Below are 23,626 nucleotides of genomic sequence, written 5' to 3'. Positions count from 1 at the left end.
CCCCCCACTCCCACTTCTTGGCCCTGGCATTCCCCTGTACTGAGGCATGTAAAGTTTGCAAGACCAATGGACCTCTCTTTCTAATGGTGGCCGACTAGGCCATCTTCTGATACATATGCAGCTAGAGACACCGTGGTCTTATGAAGAAAAAATTTTAAGTGACATTTCCTCTTCTCAGCTTTCTTTAGCTTGTGTCAAGTTGACATAGAACCAGCTAGCCCAGGGTTCTCTAGAGGAGAATGTAGCATAATGGATATGGAGAGAAATGAGGGTGGAAACAAATAAAATGGACCAGCTAAGATTAGTAAGGCCAAATTATAGAGGCGAGGGTGGAACATCATTTTGTGATTACAGTGTGAAGGCATAACTCCAGAGGTCTGTCGTACAAGAGAGATATTATACTCTTCTTCTATTCACGTCTTCAAATGCTGACTCAAAGCCTTGACATCTTATGGAGGACAATCTGTTTTGTTCACATAGTACTTGGATATTTGTCTGCATACTTTCTCTAAACTTTGTTAATAGAAAAAAACATATTTCACAAATAATAAAATTAACTTACAGTCTTATTCTTAATCAACACCCCATTAAGGTGGGGAAAAATATCAATGATCTCCTACAAGGTGTGTTTCTCCAAATACCATTTCTTATGAAACAGGGACTGTGTGAATACTAAGTTATATAATCTGTTTTTTTTTTTTTCACTAAAAGAGAATATATTCTGGTCTTATTTTTAAAGCCCTTAGAGATGCCATGCATAGCAAAATATAAATTATATGTGATAATTCCTTTGTGAAGTGAGCACATAGAAGATTTACATTTTTATAGTGTTTGCAAACAAATACATAATATTTTAGAAGACTGAATACTATTGAAAAATTGTTGAAAATGGAAAAGAACAATAGTAGCTTTTCTGAAATAACAACAGGTGCTTTTGAACTAAGTTAAATTCTGCTTGCTCTACCATAAGCTACAATTTAAAAAAAGGTATCAAATGTATACCTATTATCTCTATCAAAAAACAAGAAGGAAGCTAGATAATAAACGTTAGCTAAGAAGGTGTTATATAAATTCAGTGTACAAAATACGTTTTGTACATGTGTTTCAGGAATAATACTTTCACTTCTAACTATATATTTAGAAATATGCATCTATTTATTTATATGGTGGTGTGTTATATATTACCAAATTTAAGACAATTTATGTAGTAGGAAATTTACCACAGTACAGAATTACTTTTCCTACCTTCGATCTTTACAGAAGAATAATTTACTATGAAAGTATAATTTAAGGTATAATAAGTTATAATTTAAGGTCTTCAGAGAAGCTAAATTCAAGTACCCCATCTTACAAAGATGAGAGTCAAGATTCATTTAAGGGTTTTCATGTCTGAAATAATCACCTGTGTTTATTAAAAGCATGGGAAAAATTAAAGTCTGCCTTTAACCCTGTTTTTCTTACATCAAAATATTTGATCTTCATACATTTTTAACTGTATATGTACTTAATATATATGCATATAAACATATATATGTATATATCCTATGTTTACCTTATTTTTAAATCTGTACATATCTTAGCATGTAAATATAATTCTATAATGAAATTTTACTATATAATATATTAATGCAAATTCTTTAAACATTTATACATTAATTTTAAGTGTAATAATATCATATATAATTATTTTATAAACCAATTGTATTTGTATTTTCAATGTTATATTATACATAGTTATGCTAATTCTAATCTACAATTTTGTAAATTTTTTTTATTAAATTGTTACCAAATTTGTATTTCTAGATATGTGTATGTTTAAGTCTATACAATTTGAATATATGTGCACTTGTATAAATGCATATGTGCATGTGTGTTTGTAAAGGTCAGAGGTCAACCTCATTTAATTTACCAGAAACTGTTCATCATATTATGTGAAGGAACATCTCTCACTGTGGTTTGCAGGTCAAAAAGCAGACTAGATAATCTGACCAGTTAGCTTTAGAGATCTGTCTCTGTCTTCTTGTGTGTATATGGGGAAGATAAAAGAAAGCTATGCGCTATCTGGTAGTATAGTCCAGAGAGGGCCTACAATAATAGCACCTCATAGAAGAAAAAGAAGAACTAAAAAATCATCAACATCAGTAATCATGCGACTGAAGGAGAGATGCTATTGTGTGCCTGTGCCACCCTTGAATCCTGTATTGGTACTTTTGTCCATCCCACTTAAAGTTTTTTTTTTTTTTNNTTTTTTTTATTACGTATTTTCCTCAATTACATTTCCAATGCTATCCCAAAAGTCCCCCACACCCTCCCCTCCCACTTCCCTACCCACCCATTCCCATTTTTTGGCCCTGGTGTTCCCCTATACTGGGGCATATAAAGTTTGCGTGTCCAATGGGCCTCTCTTTCCAGTGATGGCCGACTAGGCCATCTTTTGATACGTATGCAGCTAGAGTCAAGAGCTCCGGGCTAATGGTTAGTTCAAAAGTTTTATCTGAGGGACTGGTAGAAGGAAGGTAAAGAATGACCATGCAATTCTGTGTCTTCCATTCAATTCCATTGATGGCATTGTCTGTCTCTATTCCAAAACCATGGGGTTTTTTGTTTGTGTGTTTGGTTTTTTTTTGTTTTGTTTTTTGTTTTTTTGTTTGTTTGTTTGTTTGTTTTTTTCATTTTTTATCACTACTGCTCTGTAGTACAGCTTGAGGTGAGAGGTGGTGATTCTCACAGGTCTTTTTACTGTTGAGAATTCTTTTGGCTACCCTGGGTTTTTGTTTTTCCTTATGAAGTTGAGAATTGCTCTTTCCATGTTTGTGAAGAATTGTGCTACAATTTTGATGGGGATTGAATTGAATCTCTAGATTGCTTTTGGGAAGATGGTCATTTTCACTATGTTAATCCTCTTAATCCATAGACATAGGAGATCTTTCCATCTTCTGAGATCTTATTCTATTTATTTTTTCAGGGACTTGAAGTTCTTGCCATACAGATCTTTCACTTGCTTGGTTAGAGCTATACCTATTGGCATTAAATCTTTGACAAAGAGGCCAAAACCATACAATCATAAAAAGAAAGCATCTTCAATAAATGATGCAAATCTAACTAGTGTTGTACATGTAGAGGAATGCAAATTGATCCATATTTATCACCTGGCACAAGGCTCCAGTCAAAGTAGTTCAAGGACCTAACATAAAACCATATATACAATCTAAACAAGAGAAAGTAGAAAATATCCTTGAGCTCACAGACACAAGGGAACATTTTCTGAATAGAACACATAGCTCAAGCTCTAAGATCAACAATGGATACATGGGACCTTATGGATCTGAAAAGCTTCTGAAAGGCAAAGGACAATATTAACAAGACAAATCGGAAGCTTACAGAATGGAAAAAAGATCTTCACTAACCCTACATCCAATAGATGGCTAATATCCAAAATATCCAAAGAATTCAAGAAATGAGACAAATAACTCAATCTAAAATAAGGTACAGACATAAACAGAGAAGAATTTTCATACTGAAGAATCTCAAATGGCCAAGAAGTATTTAAAGAAATGTTCATCATCCTTTGTGATCAGGGAAAAGCAAATCCAAATGACCCTATTAGTTTGCCTTAAGACAATCAGAATGGTTGAGATCAAAATCTCATGTTACAGCACATGCTAGCAAGGATGTAGAGAAAGAAAAATACTCTTCCATTACTGTTAGAATTGCAAACATGTACAACCATTCTGAAAGTCAATCTGTTGGTTCCTCAAAAGTTTGGAAATAGTTCTATCTGAAGACCGAGCTATACTATTCCTGGGCATTTATCCAAAACATGCCCCACTATCCCACAAGGATACATGCTCTACTATCATATCAGCCTTATTCGAAGTACCCTGAAACTTGAAGTAACCCAGATGTTCCTCAACCGAAAATGGATCCAGAAAATGTGGTTCATTTATACAATGGAATATTTTTCGGCTATAAAAAAAAAAAAAAAAAAAAAGGACATCATGCAATTTGCAGGAAAATGGATGGGAGTAGACAATATCATCCTGAGAGATAACCAGACCCTAAAGATGATGCATGGTAAGTTATCACTGATAAGTGGATATTAGCCACAAAGTATAGAATACCCAAGATAAAACCAACAGACTGTAAGAAGCTAACAACAAAGGCACAAATGAGGATGCTTCAATTCCACTTAGAAGGGGGAACAAAATAATCATGGGAGGCAGAGGGATGGATATAGCCTTCCCCAGCCTTGAGCAGGCTGGCTTAGACCAGTTCTTCCACTGTGAACAAGACCACCTAGGGTGGAGTTCTTCCCACCTAGATAGGTCTAATGTTCTGCCACCTCTGCAGTTTCCTCAAAGACACCACTACCTTCTGAGAGGCTGAACCTGTTCTCCTGACACTGTCCTGACAAAATGCGATCCTGGAGTGGTGGGCAATAGGATCTGCCACCCCCCCCACCCCCTGAATAAGCTCATACTCTTAAGTAAACTTTGGGCCTTGATCAGTATCTTTGTCTTGTTATTTCTCTCATCATTTTTCCCCCATGCAACCTCAGCCTCCCTTTCAGGAACCTGGCTCCTGTAGCTGTGTGCAGGTACAGATGGAGGGACCTTGATTCGACAGAGAGGGGAAGGGGAAAAGAGGGGCAGGTGCAGGTATGGAGAGAGACAGGAGAGTAACCCAGAGGGTTAGAAGAATGGATGGAAATATGCAGCATTAGGTGTAGGAGTAGGGAGAACCTCTAGAAAGTCCCAGAGAAAGAGGATCCTGGGACTCAGTAGTGCTGACCTTAGTAAAAATGTCCAATAGTGGGAAATGGAACCTCAAGAAACCACCTCCAGTAGATATGCATGGCCCCCAGTGGAGGAATAGAGTCTCAAAACCAGCTTCAGATTTTTTGATCCAGAATTGTTCCTATCTAAAAGAAATACAGGGACAAAAATGGTGCAGAGACTGAAGCCAAGGTCATCCAGTGACTTGCCTAATTTATGATCCATCCCATTGGCTGGCATCAAACCCTGTCATTATTACTGATCTTATGCTGTGCTTGCAGATAAGAGCCTAGCATGGCTGCCCTCTAAGAGCCTTTACCAGCAACTGACTAAGGCATATGCAAATACTTACAGTTAATTGGACTGAGATTAGGAACCCCTAAAGAAGAGTTAGGTGAAGGACTGAAGGAGCTGATGCACGTAGCAATCCCATAGGAAGACCAACAATATAAACTAACCCAGACTCCTGGAGTTCCCAGAGACAAAGTCACCACCAAAGATCATACTTGGTCTGGTCTGTGTCTGCAGGCACATATAGGGGGAAGGAGGAGGGTATAGGGGATTTTTGGAGAGGAAACCAAAAAAGGGGATAGCATTTGAAATGTAAATGAAGAAAACATCTAATTAAAAAAAAAAAAGATTGCCTTTCTGAGCTTAATGGAAACTGATGAGCCTAATCCTGTAATGACTTGATTCATCAGGGAAGGGATATAGGGGAGCATATTCTCAGAAGCAAAGGAGAGGGGCACTGGGATGAAGAACTCCAGGGGGCGGCTAGAAGGAGGGACAACTTTGGAATGTAAATAAATAAAAGAATTAATTAATTTAAATAAGCAAAACAAAAGAACTATTACCTTGATGAGTCTTTCCCATAGGGCAGCATGTTGGCTATTCAGAATGTGGTCCAGAGAGACAGGACCAAGGGCATCACTGTCCCATATATCAAAGCCCAGAACACAGGAGGAAGCAGGACCAACAGGCTCTGGACCCCAGCCCACCTTCAGAGCTATTGCTCACACAGGGATGAAGGGTGGGATGATTGAGAGTGTTAGCCCATCCCCTCTAATAGCACCTTCAGATAAGGAGTTCTCAACAGTCCCAGTCTATAACAGGGCTTCTCATTTTAATTTATGTTAATACATTGCTTTATATAAGATATTTTAAAAGAGAGAGGGTTATAAAAATTACTCAGAATATACTATATACACATATGAAATTGTAGAGGAGCAAAATTAATACAAATATTTTTGCATTGTCATTTACAAGAGAATTTTATTCCTAATTTTAGTATATACCTTATATTTTTAATTAATTAAATAATTAATTATTTTACACCCCATACCTTATTTCTCCCATCCACCTTCTACATCCCATTCCTCCTCCCCACCCCCTGTCTCCTAGTGGATGTCCCTATCCCCACCCCACCTGACCTCTAAATTCCATGGGGCCTCCAGTCTCTTAAGGGTTAGGTGCATAATCTCTGAATGAACACAGACCCGGCAGTCCTCTGCTGTATGTGAGTTAGGGGCCGCATCTCAGCTGGTGTATACTGCCTGTTTGGTTGTCCAGTGTTTGAGAGATCTCAGGAGGTCCAGATTAATTGAGACTGCTGGTCCTCATACAGGATTGCCCTTCTCCTCAGCTTCTTTAAGCCTTCCATAGTTCAACAACAGGGCTAAGATAAAGTACAAACACAAATTCTTTTATGTATATTACAGTTGTAAATTAAAGTTAGGTACTGCCAACTATATGTTCAAAATAACTGTTAAAATTTATTTCTCATCACTACAATTCAAATACCTGAAAAAATAACCCTTACCTTTGCAAACAATGATTTAATACAGTACTAGATAATTGTTTTTGCAGATTCTGTTTTCATATTTGATTCAGCATGTTCTTGTACCTAACTGTCTTATACATCCCATTAAGTATATAAAATGCTGAACATATCTGTGAAAATCCCAGTCAGGTGTCAGATTCTGGATATATACATATATCACTAACATGTCATTCTCTGTTCTTTACTACCCCTGTTTATACAAAGCATCACTGCAACCTTGACCTCAAATATAGTTGCCCTGTGTCAAATGTTAAAGTTTTGATCTTCAATATCTGCTAAAGGGCAATGCGTTGATAGTTTGTTCTGCAGGTTGATACTATTGGGAACTTGTGGGTCTGAAAAGAACTGAGCCCTAGAGCAATGTCTTCAGGTCATAGGGGCATGCCTTTGAAGAGGACTCTGGGAACTCTGATCATTTTTCATCTTTAATATTCCTGACACTGATGTGAATAGATAGACTCTTTATTCCTTTTTGAGGATATAATTACATCATTTCTTTTCTCGATTTTCTTCTGTCCAAACCCATGTACTGATTCTCTCAAAACAATGTGGCTCAACACTCATGATGAGAAAACTGTAAGCCAATGGTGGTACATGCCTTTAATCCCAGCAGTTGAGAGGCAGAGGCAGGCAGATTTCTGAGTTTGAGGCCAGTCGAGAAACACACACAATTATGTTATACATAAATTTGTTAAAACTGAGGAGAGATAACAACCAACGTTTATGAGTATAAGGATATAGTTAATTAACTATATCTTTATATTCATATAAGATATGATATAGATAGGTCTCTGTCTGACTCTTTGCCATTAAAATTTCACTGGTAAATTCAACAAATCCAATACAATCAATAGAGTTAATTAACTATATCCTTATATTCATATAGATATGATATAGATATATCTCTAACTCTTTGCCATTAACATTTCACTAGTAAATTCAACCAATCCTTTATTCCCCTTGCTGATAATTATGTTAAGTGGAGTTTCACTGTAAAGCATTCACATTTTTATTTACAAACTCAATTGTTGATTGGTGGTTTTGTTTCTATTCTTGATGCTGTGATAAAATGCCTTTATTCCACCTTAGAAGAATGAATTACAATTGATTGAAAATCATTTTGCTTATACAGTATATTCTCATTATTACTTTTGTTCACTTCCTTCCTCTCAGATTCTTCAACTTCTCTCTCTCTCTCTCTCTCTCTCTCTCTCTCTCTCTCTCTCTCTCTTTCTTTCTTTCTCTCTAGTACACAATCAATTTAATAAAAACACAAAGTAAAAAAAGAAACAGAAAAAAAAAACACACACACACATACCAGTTATGAAAAACAGAATAAAACACTGCAAATCCATAAACCATAAGGTATGTGTAAAATAATTAAACAGTTCTCAAACAAAGCATGATGAGACAAAATATTTCCCAAAATACCATTGGTTTCACTTTTTGTTGACCATTTGTTGCTTCTTAAGTATGGCTGGTAAGTACAGTGAGGCTGTGTAACAAATTAAGGTTTTCTCTCACAACCAGTTATCAAGTGGAGATAGCTTCTTAGTGTTGGCAGCACATCTGCCTTGAACCTGTGCAGGCCTGGGGATGCTCCCACAGTCTCCACGAACCCTTACTTGCTTTAGTCCTGTGGTGCCTCAATCCTGTGTTGCTTCATTCCTAAGGTCTTCATTCCTTGACATCTTCCATCTCCAATAGCTTTTATAAATTTTCCAGTGACTGTTCTGTATAGTTACCAGAGCACCGAGGGTGAAGAATAAATTAATTTTACCTTACAGTTCACGAGAAAGTCCATCGTGTTGGAAAGGTAAGGTAACAGGAGATTGAAATTCTGGCCAGTGTACATAAAGTCAGAAAGCAGAGAACAATTCATGTCTATTCTCAGCTATACATTTTTTTCCTTTTGTAAAGTCCAGGACTTAAACCCAGGAAATATTACAGCTCACTTTTCATGTGAATATTTCCACCGTAGTCAATGCAATCAATAAAAGACCACAGACCCATGCCCACACACAACTAAACCGTCCTCAGTGTTTCTAGGACCTTATCTCCAAGATAATGCCAGAGTCTGTCAAGCTTACAATTAACACTAGCATCACAGTTCATATTAAGCTATATTTGGATGGTAAGAAAATAGGGCTATTAGATTAGTGTATTTATTGGTTTTTTAATTGCATATATTATGAATTTATTTTATGTATAATATGCATACACATATGCAGATAAAGGGTTTGCATGTCTTCAGTTTCTGAAGATGAGAAATAATTAACCTAACAGTCTATCTTTCCCAGTTTCCTGACAACACGAGTAATTTTCTTTTGTTGTCTCATCAGTGTCACCAATGATGGATGACATTGATCTGTTTTGCTATTATGCTTCCTTTCCTTTTGAGTGTACATTTATAGGAGATTTCTAAATCTATTGATCAATATTATGTCATCTATTCATTTTAAATTTATTTATTTAGTGAATGAAACCTAATGTAGAAACAGTTTTTAGTGTTGTTATAGTTTGTAGTTTTCCTGTATTGTCTCAATCAAACTTTTTGAGATTCAAATTAAATTCATTGGTTATAAACTGAATTTTGAAGTGTAGCTTGGTTTATAATACAGGTTTTCCAAATGCATCTAGTTATTACGCTGATGATTCCCTCTCATACTCCCCATAAAATCTCTTTTTGATATCTGTATGTATATGCTTAAATGTGAGTGGGTGGGTTGGGGAGCAGGGGGACTGGAGAGGGGATAGGGGATTTTCGGAGGGGAAACTAGGAAAGGGGATAACATTAGAAATGTAAAGAAAATATCTAAAAAATAAAAAATAAAAAGTATATGCTTATATGTATTACCAATAATAAACTTAACAATAATATTAAATAAAAGTTAGTAATGATGAAAATACATTCATTACATAGCACAAGTAAAACACATTTTTCTTAACAACTCTTACAACTAGATACAAAGATCAGTGTATATATAGAATATGTAAATAAAGTGGTGATCAGATTTGAACTAATAGGTATTCAAGGTACCTTTTACATTAAAAATCACTGTCAATATTTTCACAGGCATATGGGATGTTCATCAAAATTGAGCAAATTCTTCAAAAAAACAAATGTTAAGTAATCCCCAAATAATAAAATTCTTGTTTTTTTAAATAAATTTAAATAGTTGAATTAAAAGAAAACAAGGTGATAAATATAACACAATATTTTGGGGGCAAAAGATTAAAGATATATGCATCTATGTAAGGAATTCAAAGGGAGTCAAAGTTGAATATGTCTATGTGTGTGTATACCTATGAATGTATGAGTGTATATAGCTGTGTTTGCATATTTAGATGGGCGTCTTAGTAAGGGTTTTACTGCTGTGAACAGACAGCACGACCAAGGCAACTCTCATAAGGGCAACATTTAATTGTGGCTGGCTTACAGGTTCAGAGGTTCAGTCCATCATCATCAAAGTGGGAACATGGCCACATCTAGGCAGGCATAGTGCATGAGTAGCTGAAAGCTTTACCTCTTCATATGAAGGCTTCTATCAGAATACTGCTTCCAGAAAGCTAGGACAAAGCCCATGCCCACAGTGACACACCTACTCCAACAGGACCAAACCCTCTAATAATGCCACTTCCTGGGCCAAGCATATACAAACCATCACAGTGGTTGTATATATGTATGTGAATGTGTGTTTTGGTGTATGTATATGTAGATATATATGTATAGTAGTGTGTTCCATGTAAGTGTGTAGGTGTGAGTGTGTGTGTGTGTGTGTGTGTATGTGTGTGTGTGTGTGTGTGTGTGTGTGTGTGTGTGTGTAGGAGTATAGGGGTGTAGGTTTGCCAGTGACTGTGAAGGCCTTGATGAGGGAGTCTTTCTCTGTTGCCCTTAAATTATTTTTCTAAGGCAAAAATCACTTGTTTATCTAAGATCACCACAGCAGCTGCCTGGCCTAGATGGACAGGGAGCTATACAAATTGATCTGTCTCTAGGCTAGTGCTGTGTTTGAAGGTTAAAAACTTGAGCCACACTGCCTTGGTTTGAAGTAGGTGATGGCATTCCAAACTCAGGTCTTCCTGCCATTGTGGCTGGCACTTTATCAATAGAATGATCCCTCTATCTCCAAAGTAGAATTAACTAACCAGTACCCCCGGAGCTCGTGTCTCTAGCTGCATATGAATCAGAAGATGGCCTAGTCGGCCATCACTGGGAAGAGAGGCCCATTAGTCTTGCAAACTTTATATGCCTCAGTACAGGGGAATGCCAGGGCCAAGAAGTGGGAGTGGGTCAGTAGGGGAATTGGGGGGGGGAATGGGGGACTTTTAGGATAGCATTTTAAATGTAAATGAAGAAAATACCTAATTAAAAAAAAAAACCTTATATGAGATGAACACAGACAATATGGATATGTTCCTGTAGATGGAGAAATATCTCAAGGGATCAACCTTACACAAAGAACTGCAGATAACAGAGAAAGGATAGGAGCAGGACATATGGTGTTCCTTAGGGCACAAAACACATGAACTGGTTGTCCAGTGCAAAATTATTAGTTCTAAAATCATATACCAATAACATTAACCAATAACATTAAATGGACTGACTATACTAAGGAATATACTAAGGAATATATATGTATATGTGTGTGTGTGTGTGTGTGTGTGTGTGTGTGTGTGTGTGTGTGTGTGTGTGTGTGTGGAGAGAGAGAGAGAGAGAGAGAGAGAGAGAGAGAGAGAGAGAGATGCATGCAATAAGAATTAGTGAAGAAAGAGAACATGAATTTGAAATGTAGCNAGAGAGAGAGAGAGAGAGAGAGAGAGAGAGAGAGAGAGAGAGATGCATGCAATAAGAATTAGTGAAGAAAGAGAACATGAATTTGAAATGTAGCAAGGAGACTTATATGTAAGGGATTAAAGGGAGAAAAAGGAAAGAGAAAATATAATTATGATCTAAAGTTTTAAAACTGTATGAACAAATAGCCAAGAAACCACTGCATATTTTTCCTGAAGACTAGAATTCGAAAAGTACACTGAGAAGTTGATGTTCTTAAGTGTATATACAAAAGTGAAAGGACAGAAAAAAAAATGACGTAAACTTCCATTTTAAGAAACAAACAAACAAACAAAAAATCAAATGTAAGGAAGTAAAAGGAAACAAAATCCACATACTCTTTGGTTGGTGGTTTAGTCCCTGTGAGTTCTGGGGGCATCTGGTTGGTTAATATTGTTGTTTTTCCTGAAATATTGGACACTTTTAAAGATGTAAAATAATTTCCATAAAATAAATCTATATGTGAAAATAGGCTTAATGTTGAAGTGAGCATTATTGTGTCATAATTTATACTAAATTTGAATGCTATTTTGAAAATTATGGCTGGCATATAGTTGAAGACCTTATACTGTGAACCTGTTCATGAGGTGGAAGACAAGATTGGTATTGAGTAAACCTTCATGACATATGGGCAAGAGGTTCAAAAAGAAAAATATAATTCTTTGACAATAAATTTCTTTTAGTTCTATCTCATTTATGGCTTAAAAATACTAAATAGAGGAGACTTGACCATAGATCTACAAATTAGATTAGATTTATATCCAAATTTGCCGGAACTCTGAAGCTTAATCAGTTAAATTGTGAACATTTTGAAGAAGAATGACCTAGGTAATCATGAAAGAAGCACCTTGATTTACTAATTCACTTATATTGAGCTTGGCTTTTTTTAATTGTATATTTTATTTATTACATTTCAAATGTCATCACCTTTCCCTGTTTCCCCTCTGCAAACCCCCTATATCATCTCCCCTCACCCTGCTTCTATGATGGTGCTTCCCAACACAACCACCCACTTCCTCCTCATTGCCCTAGCATTCCTCTACACTGGAGCATCAAGCCTTCACAGGACCAAGGGACTCCCCTATCCCATTGATGCTGGAAAAGGTCCCTCAGCCCCTTCAGTTCTTCCTCTAACTCCTCCATTGGGGTCCCTGTGCTCAGTCAGATGGTTGACTGAGAGCACCTGCATCTGTATTGGCCAGGATCTGGCAGAACCTCTCAAGACACATCTGTATCAGGCTCCCATCAGCAAGTACTATTTGGCATCAGCAATAGTGTCTGGGTTTGGCGACTGTATATGGGATGGATCCCCAGATGGGGAAGTCTCTGGATGGCCTTTTCTTCAGTCTCTGCTCCACTCTTTGTCCCTGTATTTACTTTATACAGGAGAAATTCTGGGTTAAATTTTTGGAGATAGGTTGGTGGCCTCATCCCTCAACTGGGGGCCATGCATAACCTCTGAATAAGGTCTTCATGGATTCTCTCTCTCCTTTGTGGGGTATTTCATCTAATGTAATGCCTGTGGGGTCCTGGAAGGATCTTGCTTTCCTGGCATCTGGGACTTTCTTGTTGCTACCCCCCAGTTCCCCTTCCCCCATTGCTACACACCTCTGTTCAATTTCCCAACCCTCTGTACATCTTCATCTCCTCCCATACTTGATTCTGCCCTGCTGTTTTCCTTTCACTTCCATTTTTCCTGTCAAGTCCTTCCCACCCTCTACTTCCCTTGATTATATCATTCCCCCTTCTAAGTAGAACCAAAGCATACACCCTTTTGTCTTCCTCTTGAGCGTCATGTAGTTCGTGAGTTGTATCATGAGAATTCCATGTTCTTTGCCTAATATCCACTTATCAATGAGTACATATCATGTGTGACTGAGTTATTTCACTCATGATCATATTTTCTAGATCCATCTATTTGCCTGAAAATTTCATGAAGTCATTGTTTTTAATAGCTGAGTAGTACTCCTTTGTGTAAATGTATCACATTTTCTGTATCCATTCCTCTGTTGAGGGACATCTGAGTTCTTTCCAACTTCTGGCTATTATAAGCAAGGCAGCTATGAACATAGTGAAGCATGTGTCTTTGTTCTATGTTGTCGAATCTTTTGGGTATATTCCCAGGAGTGGTATAGTTGTATGGCGGTATGTTGGGATATCCAAGGATTGCTATGGTGAGAGAATTGGGTTCTGATGATTCCAAGTAGTCTTGGTTCCTGTTGCTTATGTTCTTGCTCTTGCCTCTCACCATTTGGTTATCTGTGGAGTTAGTTGGTGTTGCTGTCTCTGACTGTAACATATTCCTCCTGGAAACCAGTGTGTCAACATTCCTGGCAGACCAACTCTTTCCTGGCAGGACTGGGGTATGGAAAGCTGTGGCATATGGTCAGCTCCAGGCTCAAATGGAAATAGGAAGGATCTGGTCACTGGCTACTCCTCAGAGTCCTGAGGGCTCTGGACAGGTCCCTCTTAGACCAGATATTTGAGCAAAAGTGGTGGTCTCACATGTGCTCTCAGGTGTGTCAGGCACTCTCCAGGACAGATTTGGTTATGGAGAGTTGTGGCACAGGGTCAACTCCGGGCACAGATGGAATCTAGAACTTACCTTTTCATGTTCTTTCTGAACTCCAGTTGGCTTGTTCAACTCAGCTATTCTGGCTTAAACTTGTCTCCAAACTGACTAAATCAAGCTAGCTTCTTGCTTGGCTTTTAACTGTATTACTCTGGCCACATACTAAATTTAGCAAACTGTTCTAATTTTCTGGCTTCTTCTGATTCTGACTCCTCATTTCTGTCTTAACCTGTGTCTAGCTTGTTTCTCTCTCTGCATCCTGTCTCTCTATAATTGTCCCAGTAAAACTTGAGCTTGGCTTCTTAAGCACACAAATTTATTATTAAATGTTTTTTTGTTGCATGTGGGAGGTTCTCATTAATACTTGTTGTATATCTTTATTACAAAAGGAGACATATGTTGGCAGAAAACATGATCTAGTAGGTAAGAATACTTGTTTTGCAAGCATTGGGACAAGAATTTGAGTATCTGGAATGCATTAAAGTATCAGGCATGCACCATAAAATTAAATGGAGAGAAACTCCACTTAATTTTACCAATTAGTAAAAAGGAACAGTTGTTCACACTCCAAATTTATTCGATATAGTACTTGAAGTTTTAGTTATAGAAATAAGACAATAGGGTTCTCTCTGTATCTATTCAATATAGTACTCAAGTTTCTGGCTACAGCAATAAGACAAGAAAAGGAGAGCAAGGGAATATAGATAGACAAAGAAGTCAAAGCATCACTATTTGCAGGTGATATGATAGTATACATAAGCAACCCCAAAAATTCTACGAGAGAACTCCAACTGATAAACAAGTTAACCAAAGTGGCCAGATTTAAAATTAATCAATAACCTTTCTCCATACCTAAAATAAATCAATAACCTTTCTCCATACCTAAGATAAATGGCTGAGAAAGAAAGTAGGGAAACAAACCCTCTCAATAGTCACAAATTCATTGCAATTCCCATCAAAATTCCAACACAATTCATCAAAGACATGGAAAGAGCAATACTCTCCTAAATAAAGAAAAACAAATAAATTCAAGATAGTGAAAGCAATTCTTCCGCTTCCCCCACTGGAATCAACTCCTTTCTGACTTATTGTTCTTGGGTATAGAAGATAATAATGACTTTTTGTTTTAGTTAGCACTGGATTTTCTAAGAGGTAAAATCTTTCTCCAGAGCAATGTAACTCCGAATATGTCCTGGAAGAAATACTTTTCCCAGATTCCCAGTGAACTTCTAGAAGAATCCTCATTCCTGACCTTAAGCTATACTACAGAACAATAGTGTTAAAACTACATGGTATTGGTAGGGAGACAGACAGATTGATCAATGAAATAGAATTGAAGACACAGAAATAAAACCACACACCTATGCAAACTTGATCTTTGACAAAGAAGCAAAAAGTATACAACTGAAAAAAGAAAGCATCTTCAATAAATGGTGCTGATCTCACTGGTAGTAGGTATGTAGAAAAAATGAAAATATATCTATGTTTTTCACCTTGAAGAAAGCACAAGACCTCAGCATAAAATCAGATATACTCAATCTAATAGAAGAGAAAGTTTGAAAGAGCCTTGAACTTATTTGTACAATACTCCAATGGCTCAGGATCTAAGATCTAATTGATAAATGGAATCTCAAGAAACAGAAAAGTTTCTGTAAGACAAAGGACATAGTCAATAAAAAGAATTGGCAACATACAGACTGTGAAATGATTCTTAATGATATTCTCCTATTTCCATAGATCGGAGCCTTATCTACTCATCCTCAAAGAAGGTTTCTCCAGAAGGAGATTGAAACCAATTCAAAGATACACAGTCAGACATTATATGGAAAAGAGTTTATATTGGAGATATCTGTTAAGTACTTTCTTTAAGAGATCAGTAAATCTTGTAGAAAGGGGAAAGGAACGAGTGTAAGATCCAGAGAGGATGGAGGACATCAGAGAATAAGAGCCTCTGAGTCAACTAAACAAAGTGGAAATGAGCTCACAGAGAGTGAAGCAGCAAGCATAGAAGTGACAAGGGTCTACACCCATTTCTCTACATGTATATCACGGCTATTAGCTAAGTGATTTAGTAGGACTCTTTCTGAGTACCAGCGGGTCTCTACCTCTTGTGCGTGCCTTTGGGGCACTTTTCCTCCTGTTGTAAGGCAGTGCCCAACTTTGAGATGATAGTTTTGTTTCATCTTAATCTATACACATTTTTCATAATTGGTATGGTCACTTTTCTAATGAGAGACAGAATGGAGTAAATCTGGAGGGGAGAGGAAGGGGAATGAATTGGGAGGATTAGATGGGGTATAGGCTGGAAAACAATTTTCCAAGCAAACAGTCCAAAGAAACAAGCTGGAATAGCCATTCTAATATTGAAGAAAATATACTTCTAACCCAAAGTTATCAAAAAAGACAAGGAGGGGAACTTCATACTCATCAAAGGTAAAATCTTCCAAGATGAGCTCTCAATTCTAAATTTCTATGCTCCAAATACAAGGGCAGCCACATTCATTAAAAAAAACTTTATTAAAGCTCAAACTGCACATTGCACCTCACACAATAATAGTGGGAGACTTTAAAACCCTACTCTCATCAATGGACAGATCCTGGAAACAGAAACTAAAAAAAAAAAAAAAAAGACACAGAGAAACTAACAGAAGTTATGGAACAAATGTATTTAACAGATATCTACAGAACATTTTACCCTAAAATAAAAGGATATACCTTCTTCTCAGCACCTCATTGTACCTTCTCCAAAATTGAGCATATAATTGGTCACAAAAGAGGCCTCAACAGATACAATAAGATTGAAATTATCCCATGCATCCTATCAGATCATTATGGACTAAGGCTGGTCTTTAATAACAACATAAATAATAGAAAGTCAACATTGACGTGGAAGCAGAACAACACTCTACTCAATGATAACTTGGTCAAGAAAGAAATAAAGAAAGAAATTAAAGACTTTTTAGAGTTTAATGAAAATGAAGCCACAACATATCCAAACTTATGGGATAAAATGAAAGCAGTCCTAAGAGGAAAATACATAGCTCTGAGTGACTCCAAAAAGAAACTAGAGAGAGCACACACTCACAGCTTGACAGCACACCTAAAAGTTCTAGAACAAAAGGAAGGAAATTCACCCAAGAGGAGTAGAAGGTAGGAAATAATCAAACTTAGGGCTGAAATCAACCAATTGGAAACAAAAAGAATTATTCAAAGAATCAACCAAACAAGGATCTGGTTCTTTGAGAAAATCAACATGACAGATAAACCCTTAGCCAGACTCACTAGAGGGCACAGGGACAGCATCCTACTTAAAATCAGAAATGAAAAAGGAGACATAACAACAGAACCTGAGGAAATCCAAAACATCATCAGATCCTACTACAGAAGGCTATACTCAACAAAACTGGAAAACCTGGAAGAAATGAACGATTTTCTAGACAGATACCAGGTACCTAAGTTAAATCAGGATCAGATTACAATCTAAACAGTCCCATATCCTGTAAAGAACTAGAAGCAGTTATTAATAGTCTCCCAACCAAAAAAAGCCCAGGACCAGATGGGTTTAGTGCAGAGTTCTATCAGCTTCAAAGAATCTACTTTCAATAAGAGAAAAAAAAAATAGAAAGAAAGGAGAATTTTCTCTGCTTAAAAACAACCATATGTTTTTGTGTTTCTTTTGTCAGTGACTACAACAGTTAATTTATCCATGTACAACTGAGACAGTTGTTAGCCTATGTTGATTTCTTTTCTTTCTTTTTATTGGACATTTTCTTTATTTACATTTCAAATATTATCCCTTTCCTGGTTTTCTCTCCAGAAACCCCCTATTCCATTCCTCCTCCCCCTGATTCTATGAGGGTGCTTCCCCCCATCCACCCCCTCTCACCTCCCCACCCTGGCATTCCCCTACAGTGGGGCATCCAGCCATCAGAGGACCAGGGGCCTCTCCTCCCATTGATGCCCAACAAGGCCATACTCTGCTGCCAGGAGCCATGGGTTGCTCCATGTGTTCTCTTTGGTCGGAGATTTAGTCCTTGGGAACTCTGCAGGGGGGGGGGAGACCTGATTGGGTGATAATTTTTTATCAGAAAATAGATCATTGTTACATATACGTTACAGGGTTTATTTGATCATAAATTTATCCTAGCAATAAATACTATGGAAATCCATCAAAAACAAAAACAAAGCAAAGAAACCCAAGAATGGCTTTGTAAGTCTAATAACTTAGTACTGATCACTTCATAGAAGTGGATCCTAATTATTTACTTATACAGACAATCCAGCTAAGATTGCAAGTTTCTGATTCAATAAGAGATGGTGTCTTAACACAATAACATAGAAATCAAGAAGACTACAGTCATCCTGCTCTGTCTTCTTCATGCACATAAAAGTGATATGCACACACTCATATACATTCAGCACACAGAGACAGAGAGACAGACACACACAAAGAGGGAGACAGACAGAGAGATGGGGAGAGAGAGAGAGATGAAAGAGAGACAGACAGACAGACAGACAGACAGACAGACAGACAGACAGACATACCCAGTGTGTACTGTGGAATGGACCACTTGACTTGACCTGGTCTATAGATTTTAACTCTTGTAGTCTTAAAATGTATAACAGAGCTTTCTCAATCTACTGACTGGAGCAAGTCATGTAGGTCTTCAAACGGAAATTAAATCTCTGTACATTGTAGTGTTCACAAACTGGTTACTGGTTAGAATTAGATATCATTTTCTGTTTTTCATCCTAGATGATACCAGGTAGGCACTGATTCTCTATTCATTATTCATTTTTCTCTTTCATATAAATGTGTGTTCCATGTTCTTTTTTGTTGCCTTAATGATTTTGTAGCACTTCGGCTTATTTAACCTTTGTTCCTGTGAAAAAAATGTCTTGTGCATAAGATGCCATATATGTCTAATTTTTTTCTCATAACTTCTCAATAATAATCATGGTTTGATAACTCTGTCAGGAAAGGCATTTACTAGGCAAGCCTTGAAACCTAAATATGATCCCTATAACTGAAGTCAAGGTAGAAAGAAGTGATATCCTAGTTTGCATCTTACCTTCACAGACTTTTACATATCAAATGCACACAAACCTGTACAGAATACTCACAGCAATAATAAAGCACACTTCTGTAGGCTAGGTGTCCCTATCTATGTTCTGCAATTTTTACACTCTCAATTTTCAGTGAACAGGGACAGGATTAGAAGAGCAGACATACTCACCCACATTTCTATGCATGTGCAAACACATATGTAAAGGGATGTAACTGAGCAACTATTACTGTATAGACAGACCTTACTCACTTAGAGAGAGATTATACATTTAAATTAAGAAAATGTGCTCTTCTTCTGAAAGAGCTGGTCTCAGCTAACAGTAACACATTGTGACACTCTCTTGTTCTAGAAGACCCGGGGTTCCAATGTTCAGTGCTCGCCTTCAGATTAACCAGACACAAACATGATGAACATACATATATGTAGGGAAACATTAACGCACATATGATTATGGACTGATGAATCTTTTTTAATTTACCACTTATTTGAGTCACTGGCAAATAAGATAATGTCTTTTATGCATAAAGTTAAGTCACTATCCATAATTGATTACTCAGAAAATTATGTTTTTAATTAGATTTGTTATTTGAGGAAAAAAGAACACAAATTTATGAAATACTAATATTAAGTATCTGTTGATGTGAATGTTATTTAGATTTAATTTTATAAAATTAGTGTGTTGTTATATTCAAAATTTTTGTGTAATGGAAACTTTTAAATTATGTTACTAATCTTTTACTTCTAGTAGAATATACCAGGCTAGGGATTCAAATATATTATTTATTAAATAAATTCATACATTATCTGATCAATTTTCATTTCATATTTTTGTAACCAATATATTTAACCCTGAGGATTTACAGGTCAAAAAGTATTTTAAATTACCAACTTTTCACTTTTTATTTTAAATAAATTACTATTCCTATTAACACACAAGTCAAAGCAATTTTTTCAACATCTGAGTTACCGTGTATTTTCCTCTGAAGTTTTCTTTGTGCTGCGATCTCTGATGAGCAACACTGGGGCACTGTCAAAAGATTTGAGAAATATAGTTGGAAAGAAACCATTGTCTACAAAATTTATATTATTCACTGAATTCGAGGCCAAACAATAATACAAAATGCTCACATCGTACAATTTAAAAACCTGTATCCTTTGCCTGTATTTTTTTAATGAAGCATATAAAATCCAAAATGTTTGATGGTGAAATTTAGGATAACTTTTAGCCGCCAAAATGTTGTAAATCTATCATCTCTATTTAACTACAAGGCAGTATGATCACCAACAAAAGATTTTAATGTAGAAATATTGAAGACTACAGCCAATTTCTTTGCTTTTTAAATTGTAGGCAAAATCTTCACATTTTCTCAAATACTCAGCAGTGAAGGTGACATTATCCTCCATTTCAGGCCTCAATTCTCATGCGTCACTGTCTTGAAGTAGAGCTCTGCACTGAAAATCCAAATCATAAAGATATTTAGTAATTTTTATTTATAAAAGTGTCAAATTATTTTTTGTTTACTGCCTCTATCTATCTATCTATCTATCTATCTATCTATCTATCTATCTATCTATCTACCTATCCTCTCTCTCTCTCTCTCTCTCTCTCTCTCTCTCTCTCTCTCTCTCTGTCTAATCTATTTATTCATGTGTATTTGAGACAGGGTCTTACCATATAGCTCTGGGAAATCTGAAACTCACTATTTAGAGGAGATTATCCTCAAACACAGAGATGCTCCGTCTGCCTCCCAAGAGCTGATGGTAAAAGTATGCTATGCCACATCTGGAGCTTACTTTTAGTAACCCTTCCCTGCTTCTATTGTATATTTAATTGCTCCAGAAATTAACTTTAATATAACCCATCACTTTCATATTCTACCACATTGATTATACACCTTTTCCTTTGGGGAAATGTAGTATTCACCAGTCCACTAAAGAACAATCTGCTCTGAAAGTTTTCATTTGGGAAAACAAAGTATTATTATATTCATTAACCACAGAACTATCACATTATTAAATATATTATAAAAAAGAAGAAATGTTTTCTTGTGTGATCAATGCTAATGTTTAAATATTTATTCCTTTTGTTAGCAGGGATTTTACTGATTATCTGTTGTAAGTGAAATCTACTAAGTTCATATTTAACAAACTGTACAGATGTCAGCTTGACATTGCAACTTAAAAATTTTATTTTATTTTAAAACTTTTATTTGTTTTATTTTAAAACTTTTAATATATATATATGTTTGCTATAATATCTTTCAAAGTTGGCTGGGGTTGGTGGACAGGGTAATTGGGAAGTGGGATGCCATTTGAGAAGTAAACAAGTGGAATGATTAATAATAATAAGAGACAGTTTTATCAGGGTCCGGTCAGCAAAATCTTGCTGGCATGTGCAATAGTGTCTGCGTTTGGTGGCTGATTATGGGATGGATTCCTGGGTGGGGCAGACTCTGGATAGTCCTCTGATATAGCTGTCTCTTGTGAGGCTATGCAAGTGTCTGGCAAATACAGAAGTGGATGCTCACAGTCATCTACTGGATGGAACACAGGGTCCTCAATGGAGGAGCTAGGGAAAGTACCCAAGGAGCTGAAGGGGTCTGTAACCCTATAGGTGGAACAACAATATGAACTAACCAGTACCCCCAGAGCTTGTGTCTCTAGCTGCATATGTAGCAGAAGATGGTCTAGTAAGCCATCATTGGGAGGAGAGGGCCTTGGTCTTGCAAAGATTATACAGGGGACTGCCAGGACCAAAAAGAGGGAGTGAGTGGGTTGGAGAGCAGGGTGGGGGGAGGGTATAGAGGACTTCCAGGATAGCATTTGAAATGTAAATGAAGAAAATATCTAATAAAAATTGTTTAAAAATAATAATAAAAGAAAAATAAATAAAATAAAAGAATTGGGATTATAGTATGCTTAATGTTCTGATTCCTTGCTGGAAAAAAAAAAAACTGGGTTAGTACATGAAGTTCTACATTTCATTGATTTGTTTTTGTATCTGTAGGTCCAGGCACACTTAGAAACCTCCACAAGGCCTCAGATATCAAAGGCCCAGACATAGCAAGTTTCTCCTATCGTGACCCTTGACCATTGGGTGTTCAACCAAACTCTCAAGAGAGCACAGCCTCCAGCAGCAAGCTGCATGCCTCTGGGAGAGCATGGACCCTTGAGCAAAGACAGTGATACTGGCTGGACACCCATTCACAAATCGGCTGGCTCTTGGCAAAGAAGATGGCCCTTCAAAATGGCATTTATATGGTAGTATTTTCGATGTGTATAGTGATGAGCAGGGCATTTCTCCAGTTAATGCTGGTTTCATGAATGCTTCTTGACAAGCATTCTACCCATGAAAAGAAAATTGCAGAAACTAACAGTAGAGCTTTGGCAAAGGCGAGACAGAAAAAGGACAACCAAAACCTCATTGAAAGATGAAGAAGGTATAATATTAATAACCTAATCAAGGAGCTTGGCACTCTTATTGAAAAGTCTAATGATCCTGGTATGTGCTGGAACAAAGGGGCCATTCTAAAAGCATCAATGGATTACATCAAGTGGCTGTAAAAAGAACAGGAGCCTGAGAGAACACAGAGAGAAGAAATTAGAGCATGCTAGCTGGCAGCTTAAGCTCCAGATTCAGGAACTAAAATCTTGTGTGCTTCCGAATTGACAACATGAACTATGCTGCAACAGGATCCTTCTGCACACGTTTATTGGGAGACCTTGATTGCAGAGGCGAAGAGACCCAAGCCCAGAACTGGTGCTGCTTATATAGGCCTAGGAGAGGTGTGTCTCACACCCGGATTGGTTATGTATTCTACCTCATTTGCATGTTCCTCATCTGATTGGTTATTCTCTCTCAGTACCTCACAGAACCTCATTAACATACCTCATTTGCATGTCTCACATCTGATTGGTTAACTCTCTTAGTACTTTGCAGAGCCTCATTATCATGCCGGGGCCAGGCAGTGTTTTGGCAAAAAACTTTACTGTAAATGTATACATTGGTTGTTTGCCCAAACTTATGCGTGGTGGCCAGCAGTAGCCTGCACCACCCTGCAATGGCACATGTGGCTTCCCACATCCCCCCTTTTTGTTTTAATAAAATGAGGCTGGACTGGGCCTGTGCAATTATGTCCATCCGCTGTGGCTCCTGTTTTAGGTTGTTCCTCTAATGTCACAGCCTTACCCGTCATAGGGTAACCCTATCGCCACCGGGCCCGTGTTTTAAGTTGGCCTGTGCATGAAGAAAGTTGCCTGTCTCTGGATACCGCAGTGCTGTGTGACAGTAACTGCTAAATGACCTAGGGTGAACTCTATAAAAGAGGCCAGCCAAAAAATGAATTAGTGAGGAAATCATGATCACCCTATCGCGTGCAATAAGGAATCCTCTGTGATGTGCAAGGGCTTATCAATGATCGTTGAGTCTCTCTCATCACAGTGCAATGGATCCATAAATCCGTGGGGTGCAAGAGCAGAGAACTCAGATGCCGACTAATTCTTGAGCATAGATAACCAAACTTCAGGGGAGGCACC

The 23,626-nt window shown here is 37.2% G+C and overlaps 1 pseudogene; it reads left to right on the top strand.

The window, feature by feature from the left end:
• The first annotated feature begins 8,088 nt into the window (after positions 1-8,088).
• LOC110310754 overlaps positions 8,089-23,626 on the top strand; it is a 17,642-nt pseudogene continuing 2,104 nt past the window's right edge.

Source organism: Mus caroli, chromosome 15, assembly GCF_900094665.2.
Source record: "Mus caroli chromosome 15, CAROLI_EIJ_v1.1, whole genome shotgun sequence".
NCBI lineage: Eukaryota > Metazoa > Chordata > Mammalia > Rodentia > Muridae > Mus > Mus caroli.
Note: the sequence above shows the minus strand (reverse complement) of the source record. Positions and strands in the feature narration are given on the sequence as shown.